Consider the following 17,514-nt stretch of genomic DNA (forward strand, 5'->3'; position numbering starts at 1 on the left):
ATGACAATGCTTCTCATCTTCCCAGAGACGCTCTTGGCTTCTCGAGGCCCCCTGAGTGCATTCGGTTACCCAGCCAGCACAGCGCCCAGGGTCCCACCAGAACTTGGTCCCGGTCTGAGGTGAGAGTGGTCCATGGTGGTCTCTTTAGTGGATAAGATCAGGACGTGGCCTTGGGGCTACAGGACACCGGCCTAGCCACAGGGCTGCCACTCTCCACCATCAGCCCGCTGGCCTCAGGCATCCTGCCCTTCAACCACAGGCCGGGACCTTTGCTCGAGGCCCTCATCCTGCAGACATCTTCCCTCCCTGGCCAGCACTGGGCCCCCGGACCCTCATATAAGGTTGTCCCCGTCACTCCCTCTCCCAGAGCGGCCCCTCCTGCCTCTTCAAGCAGCTCCTTCAGGCTGACCACTCTCAGGGAGTCTACACTGCCAACGAGTCTCCATCGGTGTCGTCCCTGAAGTGCAAAAGCCAGTAATGCTGGAACAAGGGAGCTAGAACTGAAATGCCAGTGCCTGCCGGCCTCCTCCTGAGAACCGAAGGGAGCCATTCCTGTGTTTCTTTTTTCAGGCCCCCTGCTGCCCTGGGAGCCAGGCAGAAGTAACATCCCCATAGCTTTTCCCTGGAAAATAGTTGCGCCAGAGCACAGATGTCCGTTCCCTTCCCAGTGTCCCCAAGGGAGGAGGGCAGAGGGTGCTGAAGCACTGAGCCACCACAGCCCCACCACAGGCCAGCACCCAGGGTGGGAAGGGAGGGGAAGGTTTGGGAACTGAACATGAGACAAAAACCTTCCAGAGGGAGTTTCCAGAGACCGTTCAACGTGGCCTCTTCACACGAGCACCTTCCTCCCACCGTGGGCAGGAGCAGCTGTCTGCCGCTAAGGCAGGTGTGTGAGGACTAAATTTGGCCAGTACTGGGGGCCAAACCTCACCCCAAATCCCCAACCAGGCCTTCTTGGTCAAAGCTATGCCTCCCTCCATTGCTCACACCTGGACCTTTCCAAGAGGTTGAGAGGAGGGAAGGAGATAACTCAAAAATGATGAGCTAGCGAGGTGGCATCCACGGCACAAGCAGATCCCAGGCCTGCCTGGTGTCCAACCCTAGAAGAACATTCCAGTGTCCTCCTGGCCCCCTCATGGGTCCTGCTCTCTGAAGTGGCAGGAGGGTAGGTCCCAGCTGTTTACTCACCTGTGGGCCCAGGATCCTTCCTCCAGCAGTTCTCAACCCTGACCACGCCTGATCATCACCCAGGAGCTTTGGAGAATCCTGACGCCCAGGCCCCATCCACAGACATTCTGATTCCACAGGTCCAAAGAGTGGCCTGGGCATCAGGATTTTTAAAAAGGTCTGGGGGAACGCCGATATGTAAATGAGTTGAAGAATCACAGCTTTATATTCTGAGGAGGACTTGCTGTGTGTTCTGTTTGCAAATGCAGGATGGCATGAGACATCCAAGAGTCCCTCACACAAACTTAAAAGAGGGGTATGTGGGGGCCAGCCCCCCGGCGTAGTGGTTAATTTTGGCACACTCCACTTCAGTGGCCAAGGTTTGCAGTTTCAGATCCCAGGTACAGACATACACCATACATCAGCCATGCTGTGGTGGCAACCCACATACAAAATAGAGGAAGACTGGCACAGGTGTTAGCTCAGGGCCAATCTTCCTCAGTAAATAAATAAATAAATACGGGGTACGTGGGCTTTCTTAAATGCTCAGTGACAGTACTGAAGAAATTTCCCTCAACTGCAAACTGATCTGAGAGATAAGTCTGGGGAGTAAGTCTGAAGATGGTGACAGGCCACTCCACCCAGCCTCTTGCCACCAGGTTAGGATGAAAACAAGTTCAAGACCAACTTTTGGCTCATACATGTACAGACTTTTTTTAACTGAACTTGTTTATTAACAAGCAAGGACAAAAAAAATGTTCATATACCCTATTCAGTAGGCTCAAGAAAGTTCCAGTTCTCCATTCTTATAGGTCCTCTGACCTACCCAGCACAAAGTATTCATTCAAGCCAAAAGCCAAGACAGCATTAGGCCACCAGAATCCACCAGTGACCCAGGCTGGATACAGGATGACTAGGGCATCGTCCTGTTTACAGAAGTATGGGAAATTCTCTCTAAAATATTTTAGCCACACATCTTGAACACCTTTAATCTCAGAAATGAGAGCTCATTTCTAAATTACACTATGCCCATTAATAGGTCACTGTTTTCACCAAAAAACCTGACGCTGACCTGGGTTGGCTGTTGATTGAGATAGCAATGACAAGAAGCCTCCTGGGGCACAGCTGCCCTCTGGACTGAGCTCTCTTGACCAGGATGCCGGCAGCACCTGGGGCACAGCTTCCACTCAGGCCACACAGGAAGTCACACGTGGACACCGAAGGCGGCTCCCTGAGGCACTGAGGGGAGCTCAGCCTCACCCCTGGGGCCCCTGCCAAGGTACAAACCTGAATCTAATCACAAGCAAACACCAGACAGAAAGTGAGGCACCTTCTCCAGAAGCCCCATCCCACACCCTTCAAAAGTGTCAATGTCATGAAGTGCAAAGAAAGACGTCGCCCGTTCCAGATGACAGGAGACTGAACAGAGATGACAACTGAATGTAACGCATGCTCTTGGATTCGCTTTCGTTCCAAAGGGCATCGCTGGGACAAATGGAAAAATCGGTATAAGGTCCGTAAGTTAGATAAGCATATCATGTGAACGACCTGATTTTGATCATTGTGCTGTGGTTCTATAAGAGGGCAGCCACACATGCTTGTTTGCCACGTTCCGGGGACCCTTGACCCAGCAGCTGGCTTTCAGGGGGACCTTGCTCTCTGAAATTCCCTGCTCTTGTGAAACTTCCTCCTGTCTCACTGCCACCAGCCTAGGACAGAGGCCTTGAAATTATCCCCCAAGGCTTGTGTCCCCCCACCCCTTGCTCCAAGTGCAGGAGTTGAGGGAAGCTGGAAGGAGTGCTGAGGCAGAAGCCCTCTGAGCTGGCCCTGCCCACTTTGTTTTAGGGTTCTTTATAGGTCAGATGCATGCTTTTGTGGAAATAAATGAAGACCACTCTAATGAGAACCAGCAAAGGCTACTTATTCAGAGCTGCTACTGCAGGGAGTCAGCCACCATCGCTTGCGATTTGGCAGAGACTCAAAGGCAGGCAGAGGACTGGGAAAGCTTCATAATGAAAGAAAGGGGAAGGTTCAGGTGTGACCTGCTGGGAGGCTGTTTGTGTGGGGAAGCCGGAGGTAGCCTCACTAGGTGGGGGACATCTTGTGTGATTGGTTAGGGGTACACATTTGGCTTTCTCTGGCAGATCCTAAGTTGGAGGCAGGGACAAAAATTAGGGAAGCCATCAGTTACTAATCAAATCCTGGCCATTTGGGGCCGATTGTTACAGGGGTTGTTGTTTGGCCTCCCGGACAGGTTGCTAGAGAAGTGCTGGCTGATTAGAGATAGCAGGCCGGCTTCCTGTGCTGGTTACTGCGGATTGTGGGTCAGAGTTCTGTTTTTATATCTATTCCAGCCATTGTCCATTTGTATATTCACTTTCTCAATTTCCAAGACCAAAGACCTTGTGCCAGTACCCAGTGATCTCAAGTCCCAAACTTCAACCCATACCTGGGAGGTTTTGAAGGAGCTAGAATAATCAGTTCTCCGAGAGGGGCCCACAGATGTGTTCTAGCCTAGTGTTTTCAAGTCTTGAGTCATCCAGCCAAAGCCACGGGAGCATGCGCACCAGGAGCCCTGGGGCATTTTCTCAGCAACATCATTTCTTGGTCCCAAGAGCTGCTGTGGCCCCGGCACCTCAGCTGAGCCATCTAGCCAAGGTTCCAGCCCTCCTCCCCAAAGCTGGGATGTTCTCCCAACATAAACCCCTCAGTTTCTGGTAGCCCATTGTCTTCATCATTGTCACCACAGCCAGCTCCGCTCCCTGCCCATCACGTTGGCCCACATCTCAGGAGTCAGCCCCGGGCTGGGGCAGGAAGGTATGACCACATCCTCACTCATGACATGACCCGTGCATGCCTGTTTTTCCCCAGAGAAGGCTTCCGGTTTGCAGGGTTTGATTCTTTTTATTTTGGGAAGTTTTTGTGTTGTGATTGTTGTGGCTGCTGGTTTAGTCATTCCAAGTCAGAAATAGGATCTTAAAATCACCTTCCAAGATCCTCTCTTTCTTAGCAGTAATTTGAACATGAGTTCTCCCAAACCTGCCTCGTCTCCAAATCGGCTGGAGTGGTAGCGAGTCTGCGGGCAGATCCAGCGGAGCCAGCCCCCGCCCCGGCGAGTCCCCCTCTGGGCTCTGGCTCTCTTTGCCTTTCCTGGGACAGGAGTGGGCAATCTCTTGTTCCAGGCCCAACCCCATCACTTCCCAGCCCACTGTCCTCGAGCAAATCATAGCTTCTCCGAGTCTCTTTCCTCAAAGAAAATGCAGCAACATTTTTCCTGACCAGCTCGCCAGGCTGATGTGGAGATCAAATCACATGGAGTTTGTGGCTGTTTTTTGAAAATGGTTAAAAAAATAAACCCCAAAGCATGAATACATAAATAAATGAAACCAAAGTCATACACGTAGACAACACTATTCCCTACAAGATCCCACCCTCCTTCTTACCATAATTCCTCTGGACAGGCTGGAAGAGAGGGCAGCAGCCATTGCTACAGCATCTGACTTTACAAAGGAGTACTGATTAGTTGAGGGGAAAAAGAATCAGGGGAAGGGACTGACTGGGGTCTGACCCCAGCCCGTTACTGACAGCTGTGTGACTTTGGGCACTTGATTTAGCTGCTAGAAGCTTCCACTTCCTCATCAGTAGATTAAGCTGTGAAAGTACCTGCTTATAAATTGTAGGGAGGATGAAAGGAGATAATTCACAGATAACCCACTTAGGTTTGGCGTCTGACTATAGTAAGTGCTTATAGTAAGTTCTTAATAATTTATTATTGTTATTATTATTTAAAAATTAATCGTATTTGATCCCCGCGGGGCCAGATCTGAGAAAACCAGGATGCTAAAAGCTTTTCAATTCAGCAAGAATTAACTGAGTGCCAATTTAGCGTTAAATAGAAATGAGAATATTCAACCCAGCCCTCAACAAGTCTGGAATCCCACTGGGAAGATCAGCACATTCTTGAAGACAGGACCAATGAGTACCTGGTTGTGTACTTTACTTCCTCATATCATGTAAGTTGTTCATTTGGACATTAAATGAGACCCCGGAGGAACATGGGCAGCCATGCTAGAGGAACCTGGGCACTAGACCTCAATGGTGCCCCTAGTGGAGGAAGCTGATGCAACTCCCTCCTACCTGGGCGAGGTGTAGATGACATCACTGGGTAGCGCATGGGTCCAAGCATGCACAGGCTGGGAGGCAGCCTCATGCACTTCCCCGCGCAGAGCGGGTTGGTCCTGGAATTCCCTTTGGAGCCTCCTCTGAACGTCTTTAAAAGGAAGAACTGGCAGTGGACCCAGCTAGGGGAGAAAGAGAGCTTGATGCTTTAGGGGACTCGGTATTTTCCAAACATAAGGATGCTTAAAGGCCCAGAAGATTCCCAAGCAGAAACAGTGCTATGCTACTTCTGTTTTTACTATACTACTTTGCAGTTTTAAGACCATTTGTGCATACGTTTTCTCATGAAACCCTCCCCAAACTGCTGAGGAGTTCTCTCTCTTTGACAGAGGGAGGTTGGGAGTTTGTCCAATGTCACCCACACAGTAAGTGGCAGTCCTGCCTTTCTGATTCAGAGGACAGTGCCCTTTCCCTAGGCAGACTGTCTCTAGAGGAGCCCCTTTCTCAAGCTCCCGCCAATGTAGGAAGCATGGAGGGGTGCTGGTTAGAAACGCAGCTTCCTGGACCCCCCCCCCCCCCCCAGAGTTTCCAGTTCTGGAAGCATACAAGGTCAAAGAATCTGCATTTTTATCCTCTGTAGGGGAGTAAAATTTGCCCCCCTAGGATATACCTCTTTGGCACAAGCATTAATTTAGGTTAATTATTTTTAAGAAACAGAAGACTCAGGAAGCTTTTCTTGTTATTTCCCTCTTAACTGCCTAGAAGAATTTAGGTAAAGGGCCTGTTCCAAGAATAGAGCTATCACCAGTGATACCTACAAAGAATTTGGGCTAGGGGTGCTGGGAGAGACTCGGCAGGGCCTAGAGAGCAGTCTGCTCTGTATCCCGTTGTCTCTGCATGGCCCAGCAAACATTTGTTCACCAAACATTTGTTTTTCCATCTGCATGTGAATTGCCTTCCTGCCTTTTGAAGTCCTGAACCACTATCCCCTTCTTTTTAGTTCAAGAAGGTATATAAGCCTCAACTGCCTGATTTGTCCTTGGATCCTCATGTTCTTGTGGAATGCCCATACGTACAAAATTAAATTGGATTTTCTCCTGTTAATCTGTGACATGTCAACTCCATTCTTAGGCCAACCAGAAGAACCTAGAGGGGTAGAGGAAAATTTCTTCCTCCCCAACAATTGGCATAGTCTGCAGGATTAGCCTAAGGGGTTAAATGCTGCTTACTCCAGTACTGCTACAGCTGAACGATCCTGGGACCCCTAACAAGAGCCAGCAGAAAGTGAGCATTCTTACTGCATCAGCCTCCTGGATCTCTGTCTGCAGGGTCTCTTGGAAATGAGAGTGGTCAGTGTTTTTTTCCTCTCTCAATTTAGAGTAGAAGGAGAAAATATTTGTGGAGCTAGTTTCTTTGGAATAAGTGACTCGGGTAAAGACTTGGAATGAATACTCTGGTTTTCTGTTGATCCCATTCCTACCAGAGATAGTCATTGTTTTCTTTTGTCTTTGTCTCTGTCTATTGTATTGTTTGTCATAACGCTGTTGCTAAGGGACATCTTGGAAACCAAAGCCACAAAAGTCGTGGGCATGGGTCAAGCATTTAAAAGTCTTTAAGGTGTTCACCACCTCAAGAAGGCACTTGTGCATTAGAAGGACCTGCAACTAAAATATACAACTGTGTACAGGGGTGGTTGGGGGAGATAAAGCAGAAAAAAAAAAGGCACTTGTGCTAGGATAATTGGTCACAGAACAAGTTAGATGGACACTAGGTCACCCACCAACCTCAAGAAAATTTCTGTGCAAGGAGATACACCATAAAAACATCATGTAATCTCCAACCCAGGGGCATATCCCTCTTAGGTATTGGTTTGACTCCAAGAGACTCAAGACTTAGCTAAAGTTGTTAATGTGCATATAAGAATAACACGGTGAGGTTTCTCTCTCATCTTGCTCTATGTTTGTCTTTATGACCAGTGAAAATATTCCCTCTGGTCTCTGCCAGCCAGAGGATACACATGCATCTGGTAAGCAGCAGAATAGGCTGTGGATATGAGCTCAGAGAATCTAGAATAATTTGATGAACTTTTGTCTGGGCAAGTCACCCTGTTCTATTCAAGAGGGGGGAAACACATGATACCCTGTGTTTTGGAACAGCTGTTTAAAAACAGGGCCCCTCATAATTACCACATTTGCTTTCTCAGGCTAACTCTGGGAGTAAACTCCTTGGGTCTTCTGAGGGCTGCATCCTTTGTACTCTCCCTTGGGGATGCCTCTTGTGTCCATGGTTAAGCTGTAAAAAGGCTTATTGGTTTGAGTCACTATTGAGAAGATCCTATTTGTCAATGGCAGATGATGATGTTTTAAATTGGAAAAATTTCTAAATTGAAAAGAAAATTTTTTTAGAGAGCTCTCAGTCTAAATAACTGTCCTAAAGTTCTAGAACACAGACCCTTTAATTTACATCTTAGTTGGAAATCTCCCTGATATAAAGAAGCAAGTTTAGTTGGATGGGCGGGTCAGTCTCTTGATATTCAGGCTAGGACTTGAAAACAGCTGTCTTTGTTTTGCAAATCTCTATGAGACCAGATACAGACAACCCAAAGTCCCCCTTAAAGTAATTTACGTTCTTTCCCTGTGCCTGCAGGGACTCTATCTAGACCATCCCCAATTCCTCTGACTGAAGGGGAAAAAAGAGGTGGAAAAGAAACCTCTAAAAGTGTAAACTGCAGTAGAAGCCCCCTGCCCAAAAGTCTAACTTAAGGAAAATTTTAAAATGAAAACCATGAGATCTCTCTTTGTGTCTGTCTGTATGTATATCTATATAGGCATGTTGTAAATGTGTGATACTTTCCAACCTCTGGGTAGTATTACTAAAGGTAATTTAGAAGAGCTGAGATAAGAAATTCTGACATATTGAGGTATATGGGGTAACTATTTGAGTTCAAAACTGATTCAGCTTGAACTAAAAAGCCCGACTTACAGCCTATCAAACACACATTGTACATCTGCTTAACCTATAAACTCTTTTTATAAAGCACTCTCTTAGGATAAGAATGCATATTTCCCCTCCTACGCCCTATTGATAACGCCCAGATTAGTCCCTTTCCTGACATCAAGATCATATTGACCTGCTAACTTGCAACTGAAGACCTCTTTCAAATTTTGATGGAAATGTATCCTACGTGTGTTTAATGTATGTTCTTTGTTCTGAAAAGATATAAGACTGTACTGAAACCTACGTTTCTCTGAACACCTTCTAAGGCCTTCCCAGGTTATAATCCTCACTCTGGCTCATAATAAACTCACCCCAATTTTTATTTATAGGTTGGTTATGGATTATTTGTATTGACAGAGTTCTACTTAAAAACGAATAAGCACTCTAAGTGTTCCTAAAAGTTCTCAGAAATATAATAGAAAGCAATCTAAATGTTTTTCAGGTTCACATGATCTAGGAAAATATTCAATATTAAAGCTAATTTAAGTTTGGTTTAACTAAAATAGATATGTCTTTAGAGTTATCAGCATTAAATATAAAACTTTTAATTCTACCTAGGTTTACCAAAAGTCAAATAAGTTCATGTTATTTCTGTTACAAAATTTTTCAGCAAACAAATGTGTATATAATAGCTTAGAATGATAGGAATGACAGCTGACTTTTTCTAATGTCTAATGAACTTATTGTAGGCTATCTAAACATAATTGTCAAGAAAAAATGATTTAAATAAACATAAATAAGGTAAATGTTTAGGTGTTCTTTTTGCAGTAATTATGTGTTATGATATATGTGCTTAAAAATAGCTTTAAAATCTTTTTGGTAACTAGAAACCTTAGAATTTTCATAAATTAAATTATGGAAATTCATTAAATATCTAGATCACTTCCAAATAAGGTAAAATAATGAACTTTAATTACTAAACATAGGTTTAGCTACTTTTGGTTTCTTATTACAGAGCAACTAAAAGATAAATTTGGATCTCTTAGTAAATGTCTTGTGCTTTACTGAAAGATTGTACTATGGAGAAACATGTTTCTAGAAATTATGAAATGTATTCATAAATTTGTCAATCAAAAAATATATATTGGTATAACAAACAGTTCACAACTGCTTATTTCTTAGTTTTCACTAGAAATTAAAGTTTCTAAGAGTTAAAAATTCTAATTAATATGTGCAATTTAAACTACTGAAGTAATAAGGGAAACATCTTTGTATGTAAGGAAAATAAAATGTATTTATGATAAAAAAAAAAGGGCTTAAGGAATGGAAATGTGTTTTGTTAAGGGAAAAGAAAATAATTTTGTCCTAAAGAGAGGATAAGCATAGGACAATATCTGAATGCAAAAAGAGAAGTTATAGAAAGTTTATGGAAAAGGAACCTTGAGAAAAGAGTTTTATGCATGGTCAAACTGGCTATGATTAGAAAGAATTTAATTGAGTAAATGAGTTTTAATATTAAAAGTAAGCTGGTGCAAAATTAGAATTTTGTTTTCTCTCTCTTAAAAGGACAAAGTTTTCTTGGCTTTTTGGTGTGCCCTTGTTGAAGAGATTGTGAAAGGTTTTTCTTTATCTTTGAGTGGTCTGCCTAAAAAGCATGGATTTCATGTTTTATCAAAATAATTTCCTATGTTATTTTATCAAGTCTTTCATTACAAGAGCTAAGTTTTACTTACAACTATTTAACATTCTGTATTTGCCCGAGAAGTCTTTAATTATCATCATGGTTAAGTGGATAACTAAGTATTGTTTCACAGTGACCTATGATTCTATTTGACCAAGTGTTTTAAAATCGTTTGATATTTTTTACAAACTTCCCATAATCAAATTCTAAATGAAGTCTTTTTGACCACAACTAACTTTTAAATGTTCCAAAGGGCCTTTGGAACATTTCCAAGGATTTTGTCTCTCTTTTTGTAAAAAGGAAGATATTAAATTAATCAGGTTTATTTGGCATGTTAAATTACATGGGAAGCATTGTCAAGTAAGTGATGATAAACCACCGTAAGTTACATTTCATGGGCAAATGCTATTAATATAAGTGTTCTAAAAATTATATGAAATTCCAAAAATTTGCTATGTCCTGGTATAACGTTATCAGTCATAATTCTAGTCACTATCTTAAAATGTGTGTTACAGAAATAGCCAAATTTCCTTGTCAATTGCATTGTAATCAGATTTAACCATGCCTTTTTGTCTTGTGTAATTTACAGGCAGTTATTGTTTTACTCTGATGCTTTTGCAAATATGCTTCATCTTCAAAGGGATTCATATAAAGTACTCTAGAATGCCAGTTTCAAATAACTTTCAGATCATACCATTGAACTGGGTAAGGATTTGCAGAACACTAACAAAGAAACTGATGGCTTCATAAAACTGCTAACAAAAGATCAAGGTCAGCAAGAATTAATTACATGGGACTAAATGAACTAACAAAGATGATTATAACTTTTATGGTTTTTTATTTGAAATCTTACTGGTTCTTTAATTTTTTTTTCTTTTATCTTTTCCAGATACAAGGAAATGTTTTTTCTCCTAAGCCAACAATGACCTACAGCAATTTGTTAAATTATACCTTTGTAAGCAGAATCGAAATATTTCTCTTTTTCTCCTTACCTAATCCCTCCAGAATTTGGAAACTCTTAGTAAGTATTCTTATTTTCATGACAATAAACTTATTTAGATAAGTTCACTAAGAATCTGTTCTTGTAACAGGACGCAATTGGAAACACTAGTTATACTATCAAGGCTTTGACTGGAATGTCATGTTTGAGAGAAACATACATAGACTCAGATATAACCAGACAGCTTTAAGGAACTAAGACTGACTTTATGGAAGCCAATAAAGTCCCCTTGGAAAAGTTGGCCTTGGGGAAAAAAATTTTTTTGCTTACAGGGTTCCCAGCAGCTTTACCAGGTGAGTAATGAAGGTCACTTCTTGGCAGGTGCAGAAACCTCAGGATATTTGGGGGACCTCAAGAAGAGAGGAATTAACCCAAATCTAAAGGCATAGTTTGGTGGTAAACATTGGCTTGGTTTCTTAGTCTCAAGAGGTGGTTAAAAGTTCAATCTGGAGATGCCTCATGAAAAGTTCCACCAAAGCAGATTTAAAAGAGGCTATATGATCAATTGCTATTCTTGCTGCATTTGTGTAAACAATCAGGCCAAGCTTATTAAAACTAGACTTATTTTCAAGTAAGTTAGTCTTAACTTGGCTATCTTTGATAAAAAAAATTGGGGTGATTTTAGTTAGAAAAAATAATTTCAGTAGAAATGATAATACACACTTGTGGATATTAGATTCTAGTTCTGTTCATTGTCTTTGAGGTTATGTTTTTCACCTGTAAACTGGACTGAATCCTGAATTCTTCTAGTTTCCTCAAATATTTGGCTACAACTCTCCAAACTAATGTTTCTAATTTTTCTCTCATTTTTGACTCAGAATCATTGAGAACTAAAGCTGCCCTTTTCCTGAAGCCTTGCAAACTAAGCTGAACAACTTGATATGAACTTAAGAGAGACCAGCATAATAGCCCATGTTTAAACAATCTTTGTGCCTGTTGCTGTGTAAACCACTCCGAAAGTTTACTCAAACACCTAATGATATCATCAGAGATGTTTCAAACTGCAAAAGATGTTTCAACCATGACATCTAGAAATCTTTTTGACTGGCTGCCCCTAGGCTCAACTGGCTTATCATTTGTTCTAACCATTAACAATTTTATTATTTTGTTTCTATAGAAATGCCTCTTATTAAATATTTAATTGCTTGCACCTTATAGGGCTAACTTTAGGAGTCCACCTGCATCACTGCCTTCCAAAATGAGTTTAAACAAACTGACCTACTGTCAGGATTAAGAGACTGGTTCAGTGAGATGGAACAATCTACCAATTCGGCTTCTGGACTGAGAACTTCTTGGAGAAGTTTCAAAGGTGGGACTGTAGGGGAGCATAATTTGCCACCTCAAAATGTGTCTCCTTGGCATAAAGATTAATTTAGACTGATTCCTAAGAGAAGACTCAGGAAGTTTTTCTTGTTATTTACCCCCTTAACTACCTAAAAGAATTTAGATAAAGGGCCTGCTCCTGGAATACAGCTATCACCAGAGATATCTATAGAGAATATGGGCTACAGGTCATGGGGGAGACTTGGCAGGGCCTAGAGAGCAGTCTGCTCTGTATCCCATTGTCTCTACATGGCCCAGCAAACATTTGTTTACCAAATATTTGCTTTTCCATCTGCATGTGACTTGCTTTCCCTTTTGAAGTCCCAAACCACTATCCCCTTCTCGTTAACTCAAGAAGGCGTATAAGCCTCAACTGCCTGATTTGTCCTTGGGCCCCCATATTCTTGGGGAACCCTCATATGTATGAAATTAAACTGGAATTTCTCCTGTTGATCTGTGACATGTCAATTTAATCCTTAGACCAGCCAGAAGAACATAGAAGGGTAGGGGAGAATTTATCCCTCCCCTGCATCTGCTCACGTGAGTCTGATGTGGATCTTCAACCGCATATGAGAAAAATATAAGACTGTCCTAGATCACCAGGAAAACCGTTGAATGAGTCTGTCTCTCTCACATTCCGTGTGCATGTGTCCCTGTGTGTGTGTGTGTGTGTGTTTTCCTGTCTTTCTCTCTCTTGTCTCTGAAGAGAAAGAACAAAAAAACCCATGTGAAAGGAGCAGGAGCTAGGAAAAACAACCTAAAAGATGAGTGTGTCTTTTCTAGGAAGCACAGGTGTTGCCTGAGGGCAGAGGAAGAGAACACAGAAAGAGAGGATTAGACACTAAAAGCAGGCTTTCTTCCTCCTGCCACTCCCAGATTCCAGCTGGGCCCTCAGCACCTGCAACATTCAGAAGCCTGAGGAAACCGGATGGCCTGAGAGGAGAGCCTGAGGCTGCTGAGCTGGGACAGAACCAGGCCCAGTGGAAGCTGGTGTCCCTCAATGAAAGACTTGGGCCATGGGATCCAGGCTTCCCACTGGGCAGTGAGCACTGTCTTCCCATACAGATGTCAGAATAACACCCACTGAGCACCTACATCCAACTTCAGCTTCGTCCAAATCCCTCTCACTGAGGGGTTTCAACCTGTGATGTGGGGGGTTAAAATAGAAAGCAGGGGTTGTCTGAGTCCCACTAAGTTTGCTCTCTGACTATAGAAATCTTAATACTGAATCTTCAGAAACCCAATTTGGCTATCCAGTTTAGTCTTAGCCCCACATCTCCCAAACCTCAACCTCTTTGTTAGCCACAAAGAGCCCCATAAAGACTGAATCCACCCCTGCCACCCCACGGCACACCCTGCCTTGCTCTGCCTGTCCGCCCTCACTCTAGTCTAAATCACACCCTCAGGTCCTCTCGGTGCACGAGATAAAAGACCAGCTAGCTGGACGATGGCGACCCTCACCTTGGAACTTGCTATTCGTTTCCCGCTTAGGGGCCTTAAAGGTAAATACAAATTAAAAACGAGGAGCTGAATTCCCCTTGCTGAAAATAAGGGAAGAGAATTTTCTCCCCTTCCTTTTCTTAGAGTATTTACTTTAGAAAACTTGTAAGTTCTTTCTCTGTCTCTTTGAAATATATGTTCATAAATCTTTTTTAGAACCTGAATAAGCCTCTTGTCAGCTTTATGACCCAGGCATGTCTTTCTCAAGGACCTGGGAGCCATTTCCTTGAAAGGTAAACATCAAGGGAGATCGCCTGTCTCCCAGTTTCTGTGGGAGACAGGAGTATCACTTTGGCAGGTGTCTGGAATTGAGCTGTAAAACTACTTCTTGTCGTAAAGATAGGAGAAGTTTATATTTCCTTTGTATAAAATCAATTAACTAAGACAGATGGTGACCCCAATTACCAGATAAATTTAAGATGAACTCTGTTTGACAAATGGTGCTATCCAGTCCTCTTACTTGAGGACTAGTTCTGGTTTATCTCAAGGACATGTATGTAATGGGTCATATCTGCTTGGCTATATAAGGGGTAAAATTTCTTTCTGCCTTTGCAATCTCTTAACAGGTTGCCTGTGATGCATATCACATTCTGGTTTTATGCTTATTTAATAAAATTGTTTTCTTTCTCTTCTGCCTTTGTGGAGAGGTTTTCTGGGTTAGAAAATTTTATTTTTGTCAAGGCAAACAATACATAATCAATCTAAAAATTGAAACTGGAGTGAGTTTATTATGAGCCAGGTTTGAGAACTATAGCCCAGGAGGACTTTCCCACCATGAAGGAAGCGCTCCAAAGAGGCGGGCTGTACAGAGTGGGTATATACCATCTTGGAACAAAGAGCATCCATCCAAAGAGTTCCATGACAGGCATGTCTCTTTTACTACTGTCATGAGATGCTTTGCTAGCATCGCAGGTCAGTGGTCACAAGGTGAGCACAGCAAATCGGTGGTCAGCAGGTCAGGGGTCACAAGAAGAGTGAAAGCAAGTCAGTAATTAATCCTTCATTTCTGGGAAGAAATGCTTATCCTTAAAGAAATGCTGATAGGGGGAGGCAACATCCCCATCCTTGAAGGCATCATTCTTGGTTTTGGGATATTGTAAATGTTTAAAGCAGATGTACAATGCATGCTCAACAGGCCACATCAGGCCTTTCTGGAAAAACAAGGTCAGGCCATATTAGTTTTAAAGCAAATGGCTTCCTCATATACTCCAATATATCCTATCGCTTTTCACTTATTCATCAATTTTTAATTCTATTTTCCCAGTGGGACAAACTAGCCTCACCTCCATCTTCTCGAAGTGGAGTAGGATACCCCCAAACCTTGGGTCCCCTGATATTAGTCCAGCTATTGCCCCCTTGCAGCTTCACACCTCTAGGAAGGACTTGAAGCTGTCAGCTGTAGGCCCCCTGAGAGCTGTCATGTGCCTTCTAACCTTGAATAGCATGGAGGATGAGGCCCTGCTGTGTGCTCACCAGTGTGATCCAGGGCAGGACCTGGGTGGCTGTTCAGAGTCCCACTTCATGGAAGACCGGGCTTGAGGACTGTGGCTCCTTTAGGGTGGGATGCTACATCTGGAGAAGTCCTAGCTTGGGGGAGGAGGGGATGACTGGAACATGAACCCATAAGTTAAACATGCTTTATTCTCCCCGAGTACTCAACTGAGAAGTTAGTTAAAATATTATTTGTAAGGAAAACAAATGGTGATTATATTACGCAGTTGGATTCAAAATTTCACACTAATTTCTAAGTTAACATGGAAGAAGACAAATACATTTCATGCTTTATTCTCAGGGCTACATTCTGCCCTTGGCCTCCCCTATCAACCCTTGGCAGAGATGCCGTAGCTGACAAGTTCAAGAAGCTTTGCTCATGTGCTGACAGGACCACCATGCGAGGTAGGCAGGGCGGGGATTGTCTTCCCACTTTTATAGGTGAGGCTCAGAGCAGTTCAGGGATGAGCTTGGTATTTTCCACCCTGCATGCTCAAATGCGCATGCACGCACACATCTCCTGCTCTGGGCCAGGTGGCTGAGCCCCACACACTGCACCACTCAGGCTTTCTCTTGAGCCTCCAGGAGGCCAGGGTGGGAGATCAAAGGTGAGATGAGACAGGGAAGGCATCCCCACTCCCATGCTCTGCTTCTCACTCAGTTCAGGAAACAGCCTCTTCTCTCCTTGCCCTCCACAGGGGTGGGACAGAGCCCACTGTGTATCTGGCTGTCCCAACACCCCCATGGCCCCCTACCCTGCCCTCACTTTGGAAAGTAGCCCTCCTATGCTTCCTGCTGGGACCCTGGCTGATATCAGGGGTCTAACCAAGCCACACAGCTAGAAATATCCTGTCCCTGCCTTCCAGATCCGGCTCCTGACATTTCAGCACAAAGCCTCTTAACTACCCAGCGGAATGCCTTCCTTCTAGAATTGTTCACACCAGAGAGGGAAAGCAACAGTGTGAACAATTCCCCTCTTCCTCCTATGGATTAATCTCAACTGGTTTATAGTTGATTTTGGTTCGTGTGGTACAAGCCCCATCCCCACCCCACCCTAGTACCAGACACCTTGGCTAATTCTTTGCTGTTGCTGGAACTTGAGCGAGTTACTCTCCTCAACCCCACAAGGGGTCTCGTGGGGTGGGGACCTGGGAACTCACTTGGTCGGGGTGGGGAAGCTGGAAACAGGGCAGGCAGAGTTAGGTGCTTCAAAGATATCATTTCATTTCGTTTTCTAACATTCATCAAGTTGTATGCTTTGAGTCCAGTTTTAAAGATGTGGAAACTGAGACTCAGAGCATGTGAGGTTTTTTGACCAAGCGCCCCCACCCCCCTTAGTAAGTGGTATGGCCTCCTTTCTCCATGCTCACGTCTTTCAGTGTTCAAAATCAGGATGGTCTTCACTGAACACATGTGAAGGGCTGAATCTTCAGGACAAAAGCCAGAACCCCCGGGTTTGTTTTAGAAGTTGTGCTGTGTTTCAACACAGGGGTTGCCTAACAGTATTTTGCTTGCAAAGAAGCGATGCCAGAACTTCTCTGCCTGGTTGAGAAACAGCATGTGGTTTACTCTATGCAAAACAGAAACATATTATGAAATGCCGCTAACCAGAGGCCAGGTGGCCAGGATTAGTTCCCAGCTCCAGGGGAGAGGCTGGAGGAGGGGGTCCTGGGAAACATCGCTTTAGGCCAAGCAGTTGCATGACCTTGGCCCAGAGGCACCTAAATTCTTTAGACTCTGAGGTCAGCTCGCAGACCCCCACAATGCTGAGAGGAGGACCCATGTCTCAGGGTTTCCAAAGAAAATATTGGCTATCTTTTGGGAAGCTTTGCCTTCAGAGAATGAGTGAGCAGGCACATGACAAGAAGAGAGGCAGCAGCTCGGAGGCAGACACTGTCTGGTCCTGCTGTCACTATATGTCCTTGGGCAAATCACTTAGCCTCCCTCGGTCCTCACCTCCTCACCTGCAAAAGGCACAGCCAGCAATTCCTGCCTTCCCAGACATCAAGATGCCAGGATCCTCAAGAGTGTCTGGGAAGATCTGTACTACCTCAAGGTACACAAAGCCCACAGTCACAGCATCTGCTTTTACAAATTGGCTTAAAAAAAAAGCCATCTCCTTTACGACCTCATCAGCTAAAACGCAAGATGTTTTAGCCCTTGCAGTGGAGGAAAATTTGAAGAATCAGAAGCCTTGGATTCTAGCTCTCACTCTGCAGAACTCAAGAAACAACTTTGGACATAAGTTATGGCGTCTCTGTGCCTCAGTTTCTCCCTCTATCAAGTGAGGGGCATG

General features: G+C 43.9%; 1 long non-coding RNA gene across 1 annotated transcript; it reads left to right on the forward strand.

Annotated features, from left to right (window-relative positions):
* The first annotated feature begins 11,969 nt into the window (after window positions 1-11,969).
* LOC124240260 (uncharacterized) lies at window positions 11,970-14,359 on the forward strand. The gene is made up of 2 exons (XR_006888819.1): window positions 11,970-12,213; window positions 13,104-14,359. It is a non-coding gene; the product is annotated as an uncharacterized LOC124240260 (long non-coding RNA).
* Window positions 14,360-17,514: the final 3,155 nt, after the last annotated feature.

This window comes from Equus quagga, chromosome 5 (genome assembly GCF_021613505.1).
Source record: "Equus quagga isolate Etosha38 chromosome 5, UCLA_HA_Equagga_1.0, whole genome shotgun sequence".
Lineage (NCBI taxonomy): Eukaryota > Metazoa > Chordata > Mammalia > Perissodactyla > Equidae > Equus > Equus quagga.